General features: G+C 45.7%; 1 protein-coding gene across 5 annotated transcripts in view; it reads right to left on the bottom strand.

Moving 5' to 3' along the window:
• Positions 1 to 6,892, bottom strand: part of LCLAT1 (lysocardiolipin acyltransferase 1) — a 205,949-nt gene extending 199,057 nt beyond the window's left edge. For all 5 annotated transcript variants that reach the window (XM_073338649.1, XM_073338646.1, XM_073338651.1 and 2 more), the window contains exon 1: positions 6,707 to 6,892. The gene's annotated coding sequence lies outside the window, so the exon portion shown is untranslated. The remainder of the gene's footprint in view (positions 1 to 6,706) is intronic.
• Between the last annotated feature and the right edge of the window lie 8,150 nt (positions 6,893 to 15,042).

Genomic DNA, 15,042 nt, shown 5'->3' with positions numbered 1-15,042 from the left:
TAAGTGGGAAAAAAAGATACGTGAAGATTTACTTAGGTTTTTCATTATAAAAAACAAACTCAAACCACACAAAACTCACTAAAGATTCATCCAGTATAAATGCTAGAAAAAGCATGAATCACCAATGAGACAACTAAATCTAATGTATGCCCTTTTAAGTACAGATAATATCAATCGTTTGGGTATATTTACAACTTTAGAAACAAATACCAAAAACTCATCAACTGCCAAATGGATGCTGCTGCTACTGCTTTGGAAGCAGAATGGTCCTAGTTCTTCAGAACGTTCATGTTCAATCATTATTTTGGCAGTTGCCAAAATTTTCCTGAGGAACATAACTGACAGAAAGGAAATAAAGATTAGCAGTTTACAACTCAGCTAAACCTACACAGAATTTCATGGGAAAAAGAAAAGGCAGCCCTCTGGCTAGAGAAGCTTCTTCATGACAACTTTCAAAGTGCCACTGCAAATACTAGAAGTGTTAGAGTTTCTCAAAAAAATTCAAAGAATATTTTATAATGGGAACTAGCTGGCAATCAAAATATAAGGGGAGGTCACGGATTCTGTGACTTTCCGTGACCTCCATGACCTCTGCAGTAGCCGATGCAGCTGGCTCAAGGGCTGCACAAGCCGGGCAGCTCCTGGGCCAGCAGAAGCAGCAGTTTGGGTGCATGGGAGGGGGCTCAGGGCTGGGGCAGGGGATTGGGCTGCAGGGCGGTGCTTACCTGAGGGGGAGGGGTCCCCAACTCCCACCAGCATGCCCCTGCAGCTCCTAGGCTGCGGTTCCCGGCCACTGGGCGCTGCGGAACCGGCACTTGGGGCGGGAGCAGCACACAGAGCTCCCCTGGCCACACCTCCTCCTAGGAGTTGCAGGGACATGGTGGTCAGAGCTGGGTAGGAAGCGTGCCAGCCCCACCTCTCCCCAGGTGATGGCCCAGGGGGTCCTGGGCCATCACCCACCTCCCCCCCCAGCACCAGCGGGGGTCCCGGACACACACACACCCAGCATCCCTGGAACCCCCAGACACACACCCCCCAAAGCACCCATGGCTCCCAGCCCAAGCTTTAGTTAGGGGTATATAGTAAAAGTCATGGACAGGTCACGGGCCGTGAATTTTTGTTTACTGCCCTTGACCTGTCCGTGACTTTTACTAAAAATATCCATGACTAAAATGTAGCCTTAGTTATAATTAATACTGTTGAGCCTAGGGCTGAGTATTTGTAGTATTATTCAAAAGCAACAAGAGTGACACTGGAAATATGCAAGACAAAAGTCAAGAAACTATCAGTAAGTCTACACTAGAAACATAAGTCGACCTACATTAGGCTGACTTGCAGCCACCACAGTAATTACTAGAGTGATGCATGTCCACACTACCCTCCTTGGGTAGGTGGTGAACATCCTGACCAGAAGCACTTCCACCAACCTAAGAGGGGCAGTGTCAGGAGCTAAGAGCCAAGTCTCTCAGCTCAGCTGGCAGCTCCCTGTCAGGAGCTTGTCTGCCCCACAGACTCCCAGTGGGATGCCTCCCCCTGAACATTTCCCGCCTGGAGGTGGGAGAAGCCGCCCAGAGTTTCTTGCCTTTGGTGAGTGGGGTCCAGCTGCCTCCCTCCGTCTGCTACCTGGTGGGAGCTGAGCAGCCTTGTCAATTTCACGACTCTGAGCTGTGAAAGGGCTTCTCACCCTGGCTCCTGCCATGAAATTGACAGGACAGCCAACAGCCCAAGTAAGTAATGCAGGGTCTACACAGACACTGCGTCGCCCTAACTACACCAACATAAGCCCTACGCCTCTCGTGGAGGTGGAGTTATGACCTTGTAGTAGGGAACATATATTGGCAGGACAAGGCAGTACTGTAGACACTGACATAATTAGGTCAAAGTAAGCTGCCTTATGTCAACCTAATTGTGTAGTGTAGACCAGCCCTAAATCACGTTCCACCATAATTTAATGATGCTGCATCACTTACAACTGTAAATGTTGCAATGATTAATTTGATATGTTAGATCATGTTTAATGTAGGATAGAATTGGTTTAGGTTGACACTTCTCTGCTATTGTTGATGTTAAATAAGATCTCACCTTTTTGCAAGATGGTTGATATCAAGAGCAAACTCAGATTAGAATTATTTAGCTACGTTTAAGAATGTATACTTCAGGAGAAGGGCTTCTTTGCATGTAAGTTTTCCAAACACTCTACTGTATGAAATGGGGCAAACAGCTTTATACATTCTCAAAACCACACTGCAGTTTCTTAAAGGTTTACAATAGAGTCCTATGTTTCTTAAAAAGGGAAAGAATGAAATCAAGTGTCAGCAGTATATGGTAACTAAAGGGGTGTGTGTGTGTGTGTGTCTGTCTGTGTGAAAATAAACCAGAATCTCTAAAATTAATCTTTGAGGAAGTGCTTTATTACCAAGCAGAAAGCCAGACCACGAGATTTATATGTACCCGCTGTTTTCAGATACTCTTGAACTTGTAACTCAATCTTGTAGCCTTTTGATTAACAGATCAACTATAAAATACTTTAGTTTCAACAAATAAAGCAGAGGCAGCACATACTTATTGATTTGTTGCCCATAACTAACAAAACATTGTTTATAAATTCAACTTCCCAAACTAATGACTCATTTTGGGGATCTAAATACTAACACTTTTTACAAAATCAGATTCCAAAAGTTATTTAAATTTCTTATGAAACTAACCAAAGCCATACCTATTACTGACAAATTTGCAGTTTATCACCACCAGTTTCATAAGAAAACAGAATGGAAATAATTCTTAACTCACAGAAGGTACTGTAAGGTGTAAATTAAGTTTTGCAGAGATATAAGGCCGTATGGGTCCAATTTTCAGAGGTAGCGAGCAGCTGCTCTTACTGACTTCATCTGTACATGATGCCGACATCCCCCTGTGACTCTAGCCTGAAAAAAAAAAAAATCTGGCCCAAACTATACAGCGAATTCATGTCAAATCTGCAAATAGTTTTGGCTGATCCAAAACTGCATTTTTCAACAAATAAACTGCAAAAAATTTCACACCGCTCTATTTAGGAGATTAACTGTAATGGGCATCCAGGTTTAAAAAAATATCTTGGCCCTATTTACTACTGATGCCATTTTCTTACATTTCACTTGGTTTGAATAGTAAAACTAGCCCATTCATTTATGGTTAGTTTCACTTCATGTTCTCAAGCAGTGGAGCAGAGGTGGGCAAACTATGGCCTGCGGGCCACATCCAGGACCATCCTGCCCAGCCTTTGAGCTCCCGGCCAGGGAGGCTAGCCCCCGACTCCTCCCAAGCTGTCCCCCGTCCCCCGCAGCCTCAGCTCGCCGTGCTGCCAGCGCTCTGGGCAGTGGGGCTTCGAGCTCCTACCGGGTAGTGCAGCTGACTCCAGCTGGGCGGCGCAGCCACCAGTCCTGCTGCTCTGAGCGGTATGGTGAAGGGGCAGGGAGTGGCCAGGGAGGGTGGCAGGGGGGAGAAAGGCACAGCCTTCCCTACCCGAGCCTCCATACAGTTTCGGAACTCCGATGTGGCCCTCAGGCCAAAAAGTTTGCCCACCCCTGCAGTAGTGCAAAGTGTTAGGTCCACAAGCAGTGGTGGACAATGTCTAAAGGTTTTGTAAATTTTGTTTTAAATACACAGAAACCCAAGAATTTTAATCTGAAGTGTTTTTTCTTCTTCATCACCTCTCCACACACCACAACACACACACACACACAGAGCTGGGATACAGAGAGACCTGTGCTCCAGGAGAGCTTCTCCTCTTTGGAGAAGTCAGGGGAAGCTGACTTCGGGAAGGTCCTGAGAAGATTTCTTCTCATTTTACAAGTAATATGCAACAAGCTACCCAAGCATTCCTTAATGCCCCACAAGTCTATTGTGTCTTCAGTCTTGCTGGCTTGCTTCACACTGCATTCAGGAGAGAATAGGAAATAAGTGCATATACAGTAGAACCTCAGAGTTACAGACACCTCGGGAAAGGAGATTGTTCATAACTCTGAAATGTTCGTAACTCTGAACAAAACATTATGGTTGATCTTTCTAAAGTTTACAACTGAACACTGACTTAACAAGCTTTGAAATTTTACTATGCAGAAGAAAAATGCTGCTTTTAGCCACCTTAATTTAAATGAAGCAAGCACAGAAACACTTTCCAAACCTTGTCTTTTTTTTTTTTTAAACTTTCATTTTTTGGGTTTTTTTAGTAGTTTATATTTAACAGTACTCTGGTTGGTTGGGTATTTTTGGGTCTCTGCTGCTGCCTGATTGAATACTTCCAGTTCCAAACGAGGCATGTGGTTGACCGGTCAGATCGTAATTCTGGTGTTCGTAACTCTGAGGTTCTACTGTAGGTTTTCCTGCAGCTACAAAGAGTTCAATTTGCCCTGATAGGAGAGAGGTTGTGGCCTTTTTTGCTTTTTTATAATGTAGAAAAAAAGATTTTCCCTACCCCAAAAAAAACACTAAGCAAGTGCACAGTGAACGAGTTTTTACTCATAGGTACCATGAGAGAACTGTGAGCAGTGGCTACTTATCCAGAAACAAAAGTGCATCTGGTCACCTTTGGAATATTTTATTCATGATTCTTAGGGCTAGAAACTTGTTTTTCAATGAAGGCTTACATTGATGGCTTATTCTCAAATTTCCCCACACCATCTTTGGTGTGCAGACTTTTTTCAAGACCTGCCAAATCATTTAGAAGACAAAACTAAAACATTTTATGGACCCAATACTATGGTTCCACATTTAAAGCGGCAACTGGGATGTTATGAGTCCTACCCCTCCACTGCATACACACAAACACAAGGTCCATTGTCATCAGTAGGACTTTGATTTTATCAGGTAAAATCTCTAAAGATATTCTTGCCGAGCATCTCAAGCTTCTCTTAGCTCCTAACACTGAGCAGACTGTGCATGCACCATCCCTACACAGTAACGGACTAAGTCATCTCCAGCCCAGGGCTAATGCTGGACTTTCCTTGACCAGGATAGAGATGGACAGTGGAAGTGATGCTCAGTTCCTTACCCCTGTCCCCCCAACCTCCCACCCATCCGGTACTCAAAAGGAGTGGAAACTTTTCACCTTAATCTCTGTGCCTCAGCTCCCCACCTATAAAACAGGGATAATACTACCCCATCCTCACAGAGGAGTTGTGACAATGAATTCATTAATGTTTGTGAATCACTCAGATACTACAGTGACAAACACCACAGAAAAGCCGACAGGGAAATTAATTGTGTCTTCAGAGCAGGATTTGGATGAAGCACAGTGAATAAGGCTTCAGGCCACACAGTGAAGTTAAAACAAAATATTCAGTTGCTGCTCACTGAATAAGGACCTTCCATCCTGTGCACTGTATAAGGGAGGGGTCCTGTGGAAAAAATAGTATGTGATCATGTAATTAAAACTGTATCGTAAGACATATGCACAAGGGGGGCTGAATTAAAGTTGCACATTAATACTGGCATTTCCTAACTTCTGAGTGATTGACTTTGCAACCTTAACAACATTTTCAACAGTTTTTATGTGTTTAACAGAAGTAGCTGTTTTAAATGCCTTATTTGTTTTGGGACCAGATTAGCACTCCTCACACACAAAAACCCAGTCAGTGGAGATTTCACAAGTGAGCAGAACTAAATGAATAAATGTCGTAATATTCAAGAAATTTTTCTCTTCCGTGTCGGTATGTGTAAGGCAACACAAACGTGGGAAACTGTAACTCATCTCTATATATACTGTAAATCATAATCAGTGCTTTTAATTCATTTGGAAGAAGAGACGTTATAAAAAAAGATTGTAAACCTAAAACTTCAATTTATTCCTATAAACTACAGTCAGAAATAAGAATATTAAAATGAAAGGGTTTTTTTTTTATTTCATAAGTATAGACTGTATCCCCATTTAATGTCAAGCTCTCTCCTTCAACATTCCTTCATTTGGTGTCTCTGTAGGTTGCAGCCTTCCTAAAGAGAATGTGCCTAAAGAAAAATATGTCTGCAGATAAGAGAATTAAGTAGACAGTAATTATAAATTAATAGATGAAAACTAAGAGGATAAAAAGAATCAAGTACCAGGGGAAATCTGGATGATAGCACATATGACTAAAATACTAAGGAAACAAATAAACTCAGCAATTAGACACCTACCTGGAAATACATTCTCTGATACTAAAGTTTGTCTGCTTATCACAGACAAACTGCTTACTGCTGTACAAAACACAGAAGTACCAGCCCCTTATTCTACTAAATTTACAAAAACCGCAAAAACTCAACCTACCACAGAGATTTAGCATGGAGTCCAAAAAGTTTTAAGAGTTTATTATAAAAACCCAGGCTGCGTAAAAACTGACGACAAAACCAGCAGTGAATACACAGTAAGACTGTCTAGATCAAGCCTCCCGCCACGGAGCCCAACTCCAGAGGGCTGTTTCCCCAGGGCAACAACACCCGCGAGTCACTCGGGCGCCCGCCAAGAGCATGCCAGGCGCGCGGCCGAATAAAGCCTGCAGCGGAGGCCAGCCGGGCCCGGGGAGACGAGCACCCGGGGGCCGGCGGCGGGGGTCTCCCGCTAGGTGTGTCAGTGTCCGCGGCGCAGCGGGACCGGGGGCGGAGCAGACGTGCCAGACGGCGCCGCTCTGGGAGCAGGGGCAGCGAGGAACGCCCCGCAGCACCGGCCCCAATTCCGGGCGGGGCGCTCCCTTACCTGCGGCGCGGCAGCGGGAGGAGGCCGCAGCCCCCGGGGCTCCCCGCCCCCTTCACACCCTCGCAGCCGGAGGCTCAACCCCTCATGGAGCCGGGGGCCTGGTGACAGCGGCCGGGCCGCCGCGGTGCGGGGGAGACAGGCCAGGCCGCCGCCATCTTCCACGAGATCACCCCTGACCTCCGACCTCTTCCCAAAGGTCACTTCCGGGTCACTTGTGCCAGATGGGGTCTTCCACTTTCCCTGCTTAAAGGGACAGCGCCCAGCTCGGGGGCCAGGCGGTCGCCCACCGCGTGTTGCTCACACCCAAGTGCTGACACATGCCGAGCCTGGCCCTCCCCTCCCGGCCCCCGCAACAGACCTGGGCCTGGCTTAAAAGCCATCAAGAGACTTGTCAGAAACAACACTCCGGGGGCTGTTTATATTTGCCTTTGGGGGCCTTGGGGCGGGGAGGAGGGAGGGTGGTCACCGTTTCCTGCTTTTCTCCACAACCATCACCGGCTCCACCCGTATTTATTTTACATGCAAGTTGCGAGTCTCACGTCATCCCCTGACTCCAGACGGTGGGGCTTTAGGAAAATCACCCAACACCGCAAGACTCCCCCTCAAATCACAAGAGTTGGCAATGCAGCCTCAGTATAAAAAATGGAGACACTGGTACTGCCAGGGGATAGATTTCTATGGGCACAGGGGAGAGAAAAGTGTTGCCTTTCTTTCCACTCAGCAGAATGGCACATTCAGACCCAAACTTCCCTGCCATGCTGTGGATTTGATGGTCCAAACAAGCCCAGGTTTATGGATTTGGATGGCAGGGCCCAGATGCTCAGAGGCTTTTAGGTTCATAGATGCCAACCGGGCAGCCCTGCGGATCAACTCATCCCCCTCCACTCCCAGCCCTCCCGCCCACCAGTGGGCCCCACTAATCTGCAGCTCCTCCCAGCACCTCCTGCCCCCCACGATCAGCTGATCAGCAGAGGGGAAGAGGTGCTGGGGAGAGGGGGAGGAGCAGGGGCAGGAAGAGGCAGGGGAGGGGACAAGAAGGGGCAGGGGTAGAGCTTGCGGGAAGAGGTGGAGTGGGGCAGGGTGGGGATCAAGCAGCCCTCGGGGAACTGGGGAACTCGGCGCCGCTGTTTAGGTTCCTAACTTCCACTGAAATAAATGGAAGTTAGGAGCCTAAATACCTTTGAGGATCTGGGCCTATGAGAGTTCTGTGAGGATATTAGGATGGCAACCCCAAGACACCAAGGGGGTGATTGCCCTTGAAATGTATATGCATTCTGAATGTTACCTATGTAGAGGGGAGGTAAGTCAATTTACTCACCAATTCTATGCTACAGAATTCCTCTGTCTGACAAAGTAATTGCACAGACCATGAATTCCTATCTGTGCAAGAGGCCGCAGATGGATTTTCTATAGGGATCACATACTAAAAGTAGATATTATTTAACAGGAGAAATCACTTTCTTTTTTTTCTTAGGAATCCAATACCAGTCTTTACCGTAAGACTATTACAAACGCACGCACGCGCACACACACACAATGATTTCAAATTCCTTTTTATGAACAATACTACAAAAGATAACCTATTACAGCACAGCCATTACAATACACCCTAACTAGACTAACATCACTAACTAAAGATTTGTTATTTTCCTTTAAAATGAAGACCATAACACAGTGCCTAAACCTCCAAATATATACAACACCTTACAAAATAAATATATAGAGATTGGGATTTCTGACAATCGGAGATCTTCCGCTTTCACATAGGGTCGCCTTGGATATTATATTGACAATTAAATAAAACATTTAGTTGTATTACATAGCCAGTTGTTTCAGCATCCTTACTACTGAGCACAGACACAACTTCAAATAAGAAAGAAAAGAAAACTTGACAAATAGTGTAGCCGTTAGGCTCACACACATCTTTGGCGCAATGATGCAGTGCACCTCCTGAAAATATTTGGCCTTCGGTCTGTGGTTCCTCCTTTATGGTGTGTGTGTATGTCGTCCCCTCCCCCACCAGTCTCAATCTTACTGACTTCTGTAAAATTATAGCAAATCTTACTGAGATCCAACTCACAGATTCAGCCTGGGTTACCCCTGGAAGCATTAGGGCAGCTAAGCCTCCCCAAATGGGGCAAGAAATGTCAGATGCAGCACACCTCCCTTTGGAAGTATGCTGGACCACCGCCTTTGGAGCGCTGCTGACGGAAGCTCCCAAGAAGGTGGGGAGCCACCGGCACCCAGACCATGGCCCTGCCCGTGCTCCACCCCGAGGCCCACCTCCCTCTCTGCCTTTTCCCCCGAGACCCAAGCTGAAGGGGAACCCGATAACAGTATTCAGTTATGTTAAGGGCTGTTATAAAGAGGATGGTGATTACTTGTTCTCCGTGTCCACTCAAGATATGACAAGAATTAATAGGCTTAATCTGCAGCAAGGGAAATTTAGGTTAGATATTAAAAGCTTTCTAACTATATGGATAGTTAAGTCCCAAATAGGCTTCTAAGGGAGGTTGTGGAATCTCCATTATTGGAGGCTTTTAAGAACAGGTTGGACAAACACCTTTCAGGGATGTTCTAGGTTTACTTGGTCCTGCCTTAGCACAGAGGGCTGGACTTGATGACTTCTCAAGGTCCCTTCCCGCCCTACATTTCTATGATTCTATGGTTCAATGGTCCTGAGGCAGGATTTGGATGTGGAGCCCACCCTGCAGGTACAACCTTCCAACAACAAATTAGCATGTGGATAGGAGCCATACTGCTAGGAAGCAGGGACATACCCATAGAAAGCCCAGAACATACACTGAGCTCCATCTCTGTAAATAGGACTCCATACCCCTAGCAGACTTGTGAAAATCTCAGGGGATCCATAAAATTGGTAGGCTAAATATTACCTTTTCTTTCTTTTTTTACCACCCTTCTTTCCCCACCAGAAGCATTTAGAGGAAATTCTGTAAAGGGAATTTTGCAGAGTTTCCTGGTCCCCATGCAGGCCAATGTGGTTATGGGAGTGATGATGATGATGATGCAGGTATTTCCATGGTGGGGTATGATCTAGATCTCCATTAGGAACTACAGTTCAGATTTATGCTTCAGTGGTGATTCTATAAACAGTGAGAAAATGGTGTCAAAAAGCCTTACTAAAACCAAGATATTAGGAACAGGCTTCTAAGGGAAGTTGTGGAATCCCCATCATTGTCCAACCTTTTCTTAAAAAGCCTCCAAACACCTGTCAGGGATGGTCTAGGTTTACTTGGTGCAGGGGGCTGGACTTGACCTTCCAGGTCTCTTCCAGCCCTACATTTCTGTTATTCTATATATCACGTCTACTCCTCCCTCCCTCACCCCACCCCACCCCACCCATCCACCAGGCCAGTAGCTCTATCAAAGAGGAAAATTAGGTTGGCTTGGCATGATTTGTTCAACAGCTCCGTTCCGGCTATTCCTTATAACCCTATTATCCTCTAAGTGCTTACAAATAGATTGTTTTATCATTTGTACCAGAATCTTTCCAGGTATCAAAATTAGGCTGACGGGTCTAGAATACTCCAGGTCCTCTTTGTTCCCCTTTTTAAACATAGGTACTGTTTGCCCTTCTCCAGTCCTCTGGGACCTCACTCAATCTCCATGAGTTCTTGAAGACAGTTGCTAATAGTTCTGAGATTGCTTCAGCTAGTTTCTGAAGTACCCTAGGATGCATTTAAATCAGCCCCTGACGACTTGAGTACATCTATCTTATCTAAATATTCTTTAACTTGTTCTTTTCCTATTTGGCAAAATATGAGGAGATGAATCACATAGGTACTCAGGTGTCCTTGAAAAGTGAGTATGTCCCTTTTTTAAAGCCTGTCTCACAGTTCCCATCTCTACCTCCCCACCACCACCACCATCACTCCCTCCCTCCCAAATAAGCTACATTCCATATTTTCCACCTCATCTGGAAACAGTTTTCTTCACTAAGGGAATCACCTGATTTTTATTATCATCCCATTAAAAACAAGTACGTTTCTATAGTTTTTCACTGGGATCCTCAAACTTTATGGGCTTTGGTTTAAGGCTGAAAAGAAAATGGAACCAGTCTGGTTTCCATAAGCCTGCCAATGTAAGAAAAAGTATTGGGAATTAATAACCCTCCCTCCTCCTCATACTTTCTTTTAATTAGTTTTCAGCTAAAACGGATGGGGACCATGATTAATCAAGCCCCATAGTGCTGTATTGCGGGGGTAGGGAAAGCCTACTACTATTAGGCATGGATTCTTCCATAAAATAGTCTGTCAAGTATAAAAGAAATATAAAAATCATCATATAATGATTTCCACTGCCATTAGTATTTTAAAACAAAGTACTGGAGATGGTTATTCTTAACTTTCCCTGAAACTGCCAATACTTTCAGATTTTAATGTACTGACCTTTAGTGCCTTTCTTTGTCCTGTGACTTAATTAACCTTCATTTATTCCTTCCATCCATCCATATTTATGTTACAAAATTAATAAATCTAGTAAAATCCAAGCAACTTGATCTAGGTTGCTGAGAGAATGTGGGTAAGTTACGTCACTTCTTTGGGCTCCAGCTTCCTCATCTGTAAAACTGGGATATTGCTACATCCCTTCTTTTGTAAAGCATTCTGAGATCTACAGATGACAATGCGGAAGTTCATATTAGTTTTGTTTACTAGTAACTGGACATTCTAGGAATTTCAGCCAAAAAAAGGGAATGGTTGGAATTCCATCTCTACTCATTTTGTGTAGGAATGCTGCACTTTTTACGACAAAATACCCATTTGAAGTCTCGGAATGCTTTCAGAGCTGATAAAAAGTCCTCCCCTACACAACCACAACTCTTCCTTCCCCTGCCTGTCTTCTCTTCTCTTTACGTTCGCTCCTCCACTCTGGCAACAATGCCTGCCTCTTCAGCTTCTCACACAACCTTTCTAAATTGTAATGCCACTACCCTCCTCTTCAAGACCTCTCTGCCAAGCAACAGTGTTTGGTTGTGTGTCAGTCAAGGCTGGTTTACTAGATCAGCAGCATCTGGCGGAGCACACGGGGACCTCTTAGCAGTTTTGAAAATTCTGATTGAGTGGCCCGCCCCTTAACCATGCTCCAGACCTGCCTTCTGGGAGCACTTAGTCCTCACATTTCTCAAGAGACTGGGGCATGACTAACAAGCTGTTCTGAAAATCCTAAGTGCCTAACCATGAGCTGAGCCTCAGTTGGAGCACTCAGCAGGCCACTTATGCACACACAGACTTCTGAAAATTCCCACATAAGTGACTGTTCCTAAGATACACAGGGCCTGATTTTGCAAGGCACTGGGTGCCCTCATCTCCCTCTCAAATCACAAGGGAGTTGTGGATGCTCAGCATCAATCAAGAGATGCTCGGTGCCTCACTGCTCAGAATCAGAGTCACAGTAGGATAGTGGCAGAGGTGGGAATGCCACCCAAGAGACCTGGACACCATTAGATCTTATTGTCCCTTCAGTGTCTGTTTATTGCCGAGTTAAATGCAATGTCTATTTATTGTGTAAATAAGAGTGAGAGGATGACAAACTGCAGTATTAGAAGTGGTAGAGAGAAATAGCTAGGGAAAGAAGTGGTATATACAGAATGACTTCAAAGGCACATACACTTTGGATTAAAATGCAAGTGTCAACCATTGATTACACAGGTGACTAATTATAGGCCTCCTGGGCAGGTTCAAATGTGCACCTATGGCAGACAAAGGTCTGCCTATAAAAAGTCAGGAACATTAAACAGTGTGAGAAATTCATTATCTAGAAATTATATTCACTTTGCATGTAAGGGAGGGAGGAGTGGGGACATTTATAATCCATATCTAAGTATTATTTTTCGTGTTTGTTAGGCAGGGAAGGTCACAGATCATCATGGGCCTGATTTGGAGTGACACTGGGTGAAAGTGCTTAGGCTCTCTCAGGATCAAGCCTGTAGGACAAAACAGATCCCTGCTCCCATGGGTTAATAAATCTCTCAGAAATTGATTGCCAAGTTACTGTGTTGCTTTATGATCACAACTGTAACATCTTAACAATTGTGGCCTCTGAACACAAGGCTGGGAGCCAAGATTTCTCATGTGCTAACCCATGCTCTGCCACTTACCCATTGCATATCCTTGGCCAAATAACTGCATGATTGTGCGTCTCCATTTTCTGATCTGTGAAATGGAAACACAACCATCCAGGTACCTGATAGGAGTGGTGTCAGGATTAGTTGATGTTCATAATGTAGCTGGAAAATGTAAGGTATTATAAATGTCTTCTTATTAGAGGGCCAAATCCAAAGGTCCTGACTTGGCAAACTCCTACTGAAATCAGGATTTTGTCCATAATTGAGAGGAAAACAATTTGTCCAGGAAGATTTAAAATAACTTCTTGCTCTGTCTATCATCCTTATGGATCCCAAAGAAATGTCATACAGTTTGTATAGGTATTGCTTTATCCACCACATTGAAATGCCACCTCTGAGGTAGAACATGGCAGATTTTTAACAATTTACAGTAGCACTTTGTTACAGAAAATGAAGTAGAATGTCATATCCAATTGAAAAAGCAGGGCATGTAGGTAAGCACCTAGATGCCTTGTAAATGTACGGTGCTAATTCTAAATAATTTAAAAACTTATTAGCTTCCAATAATATGAATTAGTGCAGCTGTTGCGTTAGAAACCAAAATATCTACTCCGAAATTATATATGCATTTGTAATACCCCTATGGTTTCTGTGAAAATGGAAAGTACAATTTCTACAGCCAAAGACAACAGCGAGGGCAAGAAAAGAATTTTCGGTATTCAGCAAAAAGGAAGGATCCAACTGACTGGAAATGCATGCATAGTTCAAATCGCTTTGTTACAATAATATTAAGGTACTGGCGTCACCCCACAAATGGAAAGCTGTTTGGAGCTGAAGGGAAGCTTTAGACCTGTTCAAAGGTTAACAAATTAATGGCCTGAATCTAGGTTTAATTTTTAATAAATACATAAATAGAGCATGGTGGGGAGGGCATGTTTACTGGACACTGAAAAAAAACATTCCATGAAAACTTGTTTGGGAGGGATTTAAAAATGATCCTGAATTGCAAATTGGGCTAGCCCATGATAAATCATAAGTGAAGTGGGCCACAAATAAAAAATGAAATTGACTTCTGTAGCTTCACCATCCACACATGAAAAAAACCTAACAAATAGCATGGAAAGTATATTAGAATGATGCCCTTAGTAGCACAGGGAAGGAGAGTTTTTACACTAGAACTATTGTGTGTTTAGGTGGCACAGCGTTACAGCTTATCAAAGGGGTGAAAGGGGCAGCTGGTTTGTATAATTTTTGGTGGTGCCCAGAACAGGTCCAAGTCCCGCCCCCACACACCTGCCTTGTAAGCCAATATATATATATATTTTAAAATAATGTAAAAATGTGAGGGCTCTGGGGTGGGGCTGGTGATGAGGGGTTTGGGATGTGGGATGGGCTCAGGCAGAGGGTTGGGGTGCAGGGATGAGGGCTGTGGGGTGGGGCTGAGGATCAGGGGTTCACGATGCAGGAGGGGGCTCAGGGCTGGGGCAGAGGGTTAGGGTGCGGGGGGGATGATGGCTCTGGCTGGGGCTGGGGTTGAGGGGTTTGGGGTGTGGGAGGGGCTCAGGACTAGGGCAGAGGGTTGAGGTCCGGGGGGGGAGGGCTCTGGCTGGGGGTGCGGGCTCTGGGGTGGGGCGGGGTTAGGGATGAGGCATTTGGAGTGCAGGCAGGCTGCCCCAGGGCTGGGGCCAGAGAGGAGGACTCCCCCCCAGCCCTCTCCCCACCAGCAGCAGTGAGCTCTGAGGGAGGGAACCCCCTGTACCCCCCTGGCAGCACACTCACCTCACACCACTGTCACTGCACGTGCTCCTAGGGCCCCTTTCAGGTCCAGGAAGCCCCCTCGCCTCCCCTGTGGTGGGTGCTGGTGGGGGGAGCTGCCATCACATGTGTGCCTCCTCCCCTGCTGCTGCCCCTCACTGTAGCCTCACTGGGGGTGGGGGGTGGGGCTGCCCCTTGCCCTCGTGGGGCAGGAGCGGTGACTGCAGGGGGAGGGGGCTGTGCTGGTGGAAGGTCCCACTGGAAAAGGGAATGGCCTGAGGTGGAAGGGCAGGGGCAGGGTCAGCCTGCCCTGGCACTAGTGGATGGGGGGCAATAGGACCCTGCGGTGGCAGTTGATGAGGGGAGCCAGCAGAGTGGAGGCAGCACGGAGCTGCAGGGGAGAGGCAGGGATGCTCTGGGGCCCCGGGAAAGCGCACGGGGGCAGCAAGTGGGGGCCAGGGGACACTCGGGGGAGGTGCGTGAGGCGGCAGGCAGG

This window comes from Lepidochelys kempii, chromosome 3 (assembly GCF_965140265.1).
Source record: "Lepidochelys kempii isolate rLepKem1 chromosome 3, rLepKem1.hap2, whole genome shotgun sequence".
Lineage (NCBI taxonomy): Eukaryota > Metazoa > Chordata > Testudines > Cheloniidae > Lepidochelys > Lepidochelys kempii.
Note: the sequence above shows the minus strand (reverse complement) of the source record. Positions and strands in the feature narration are given on the sequence as shown.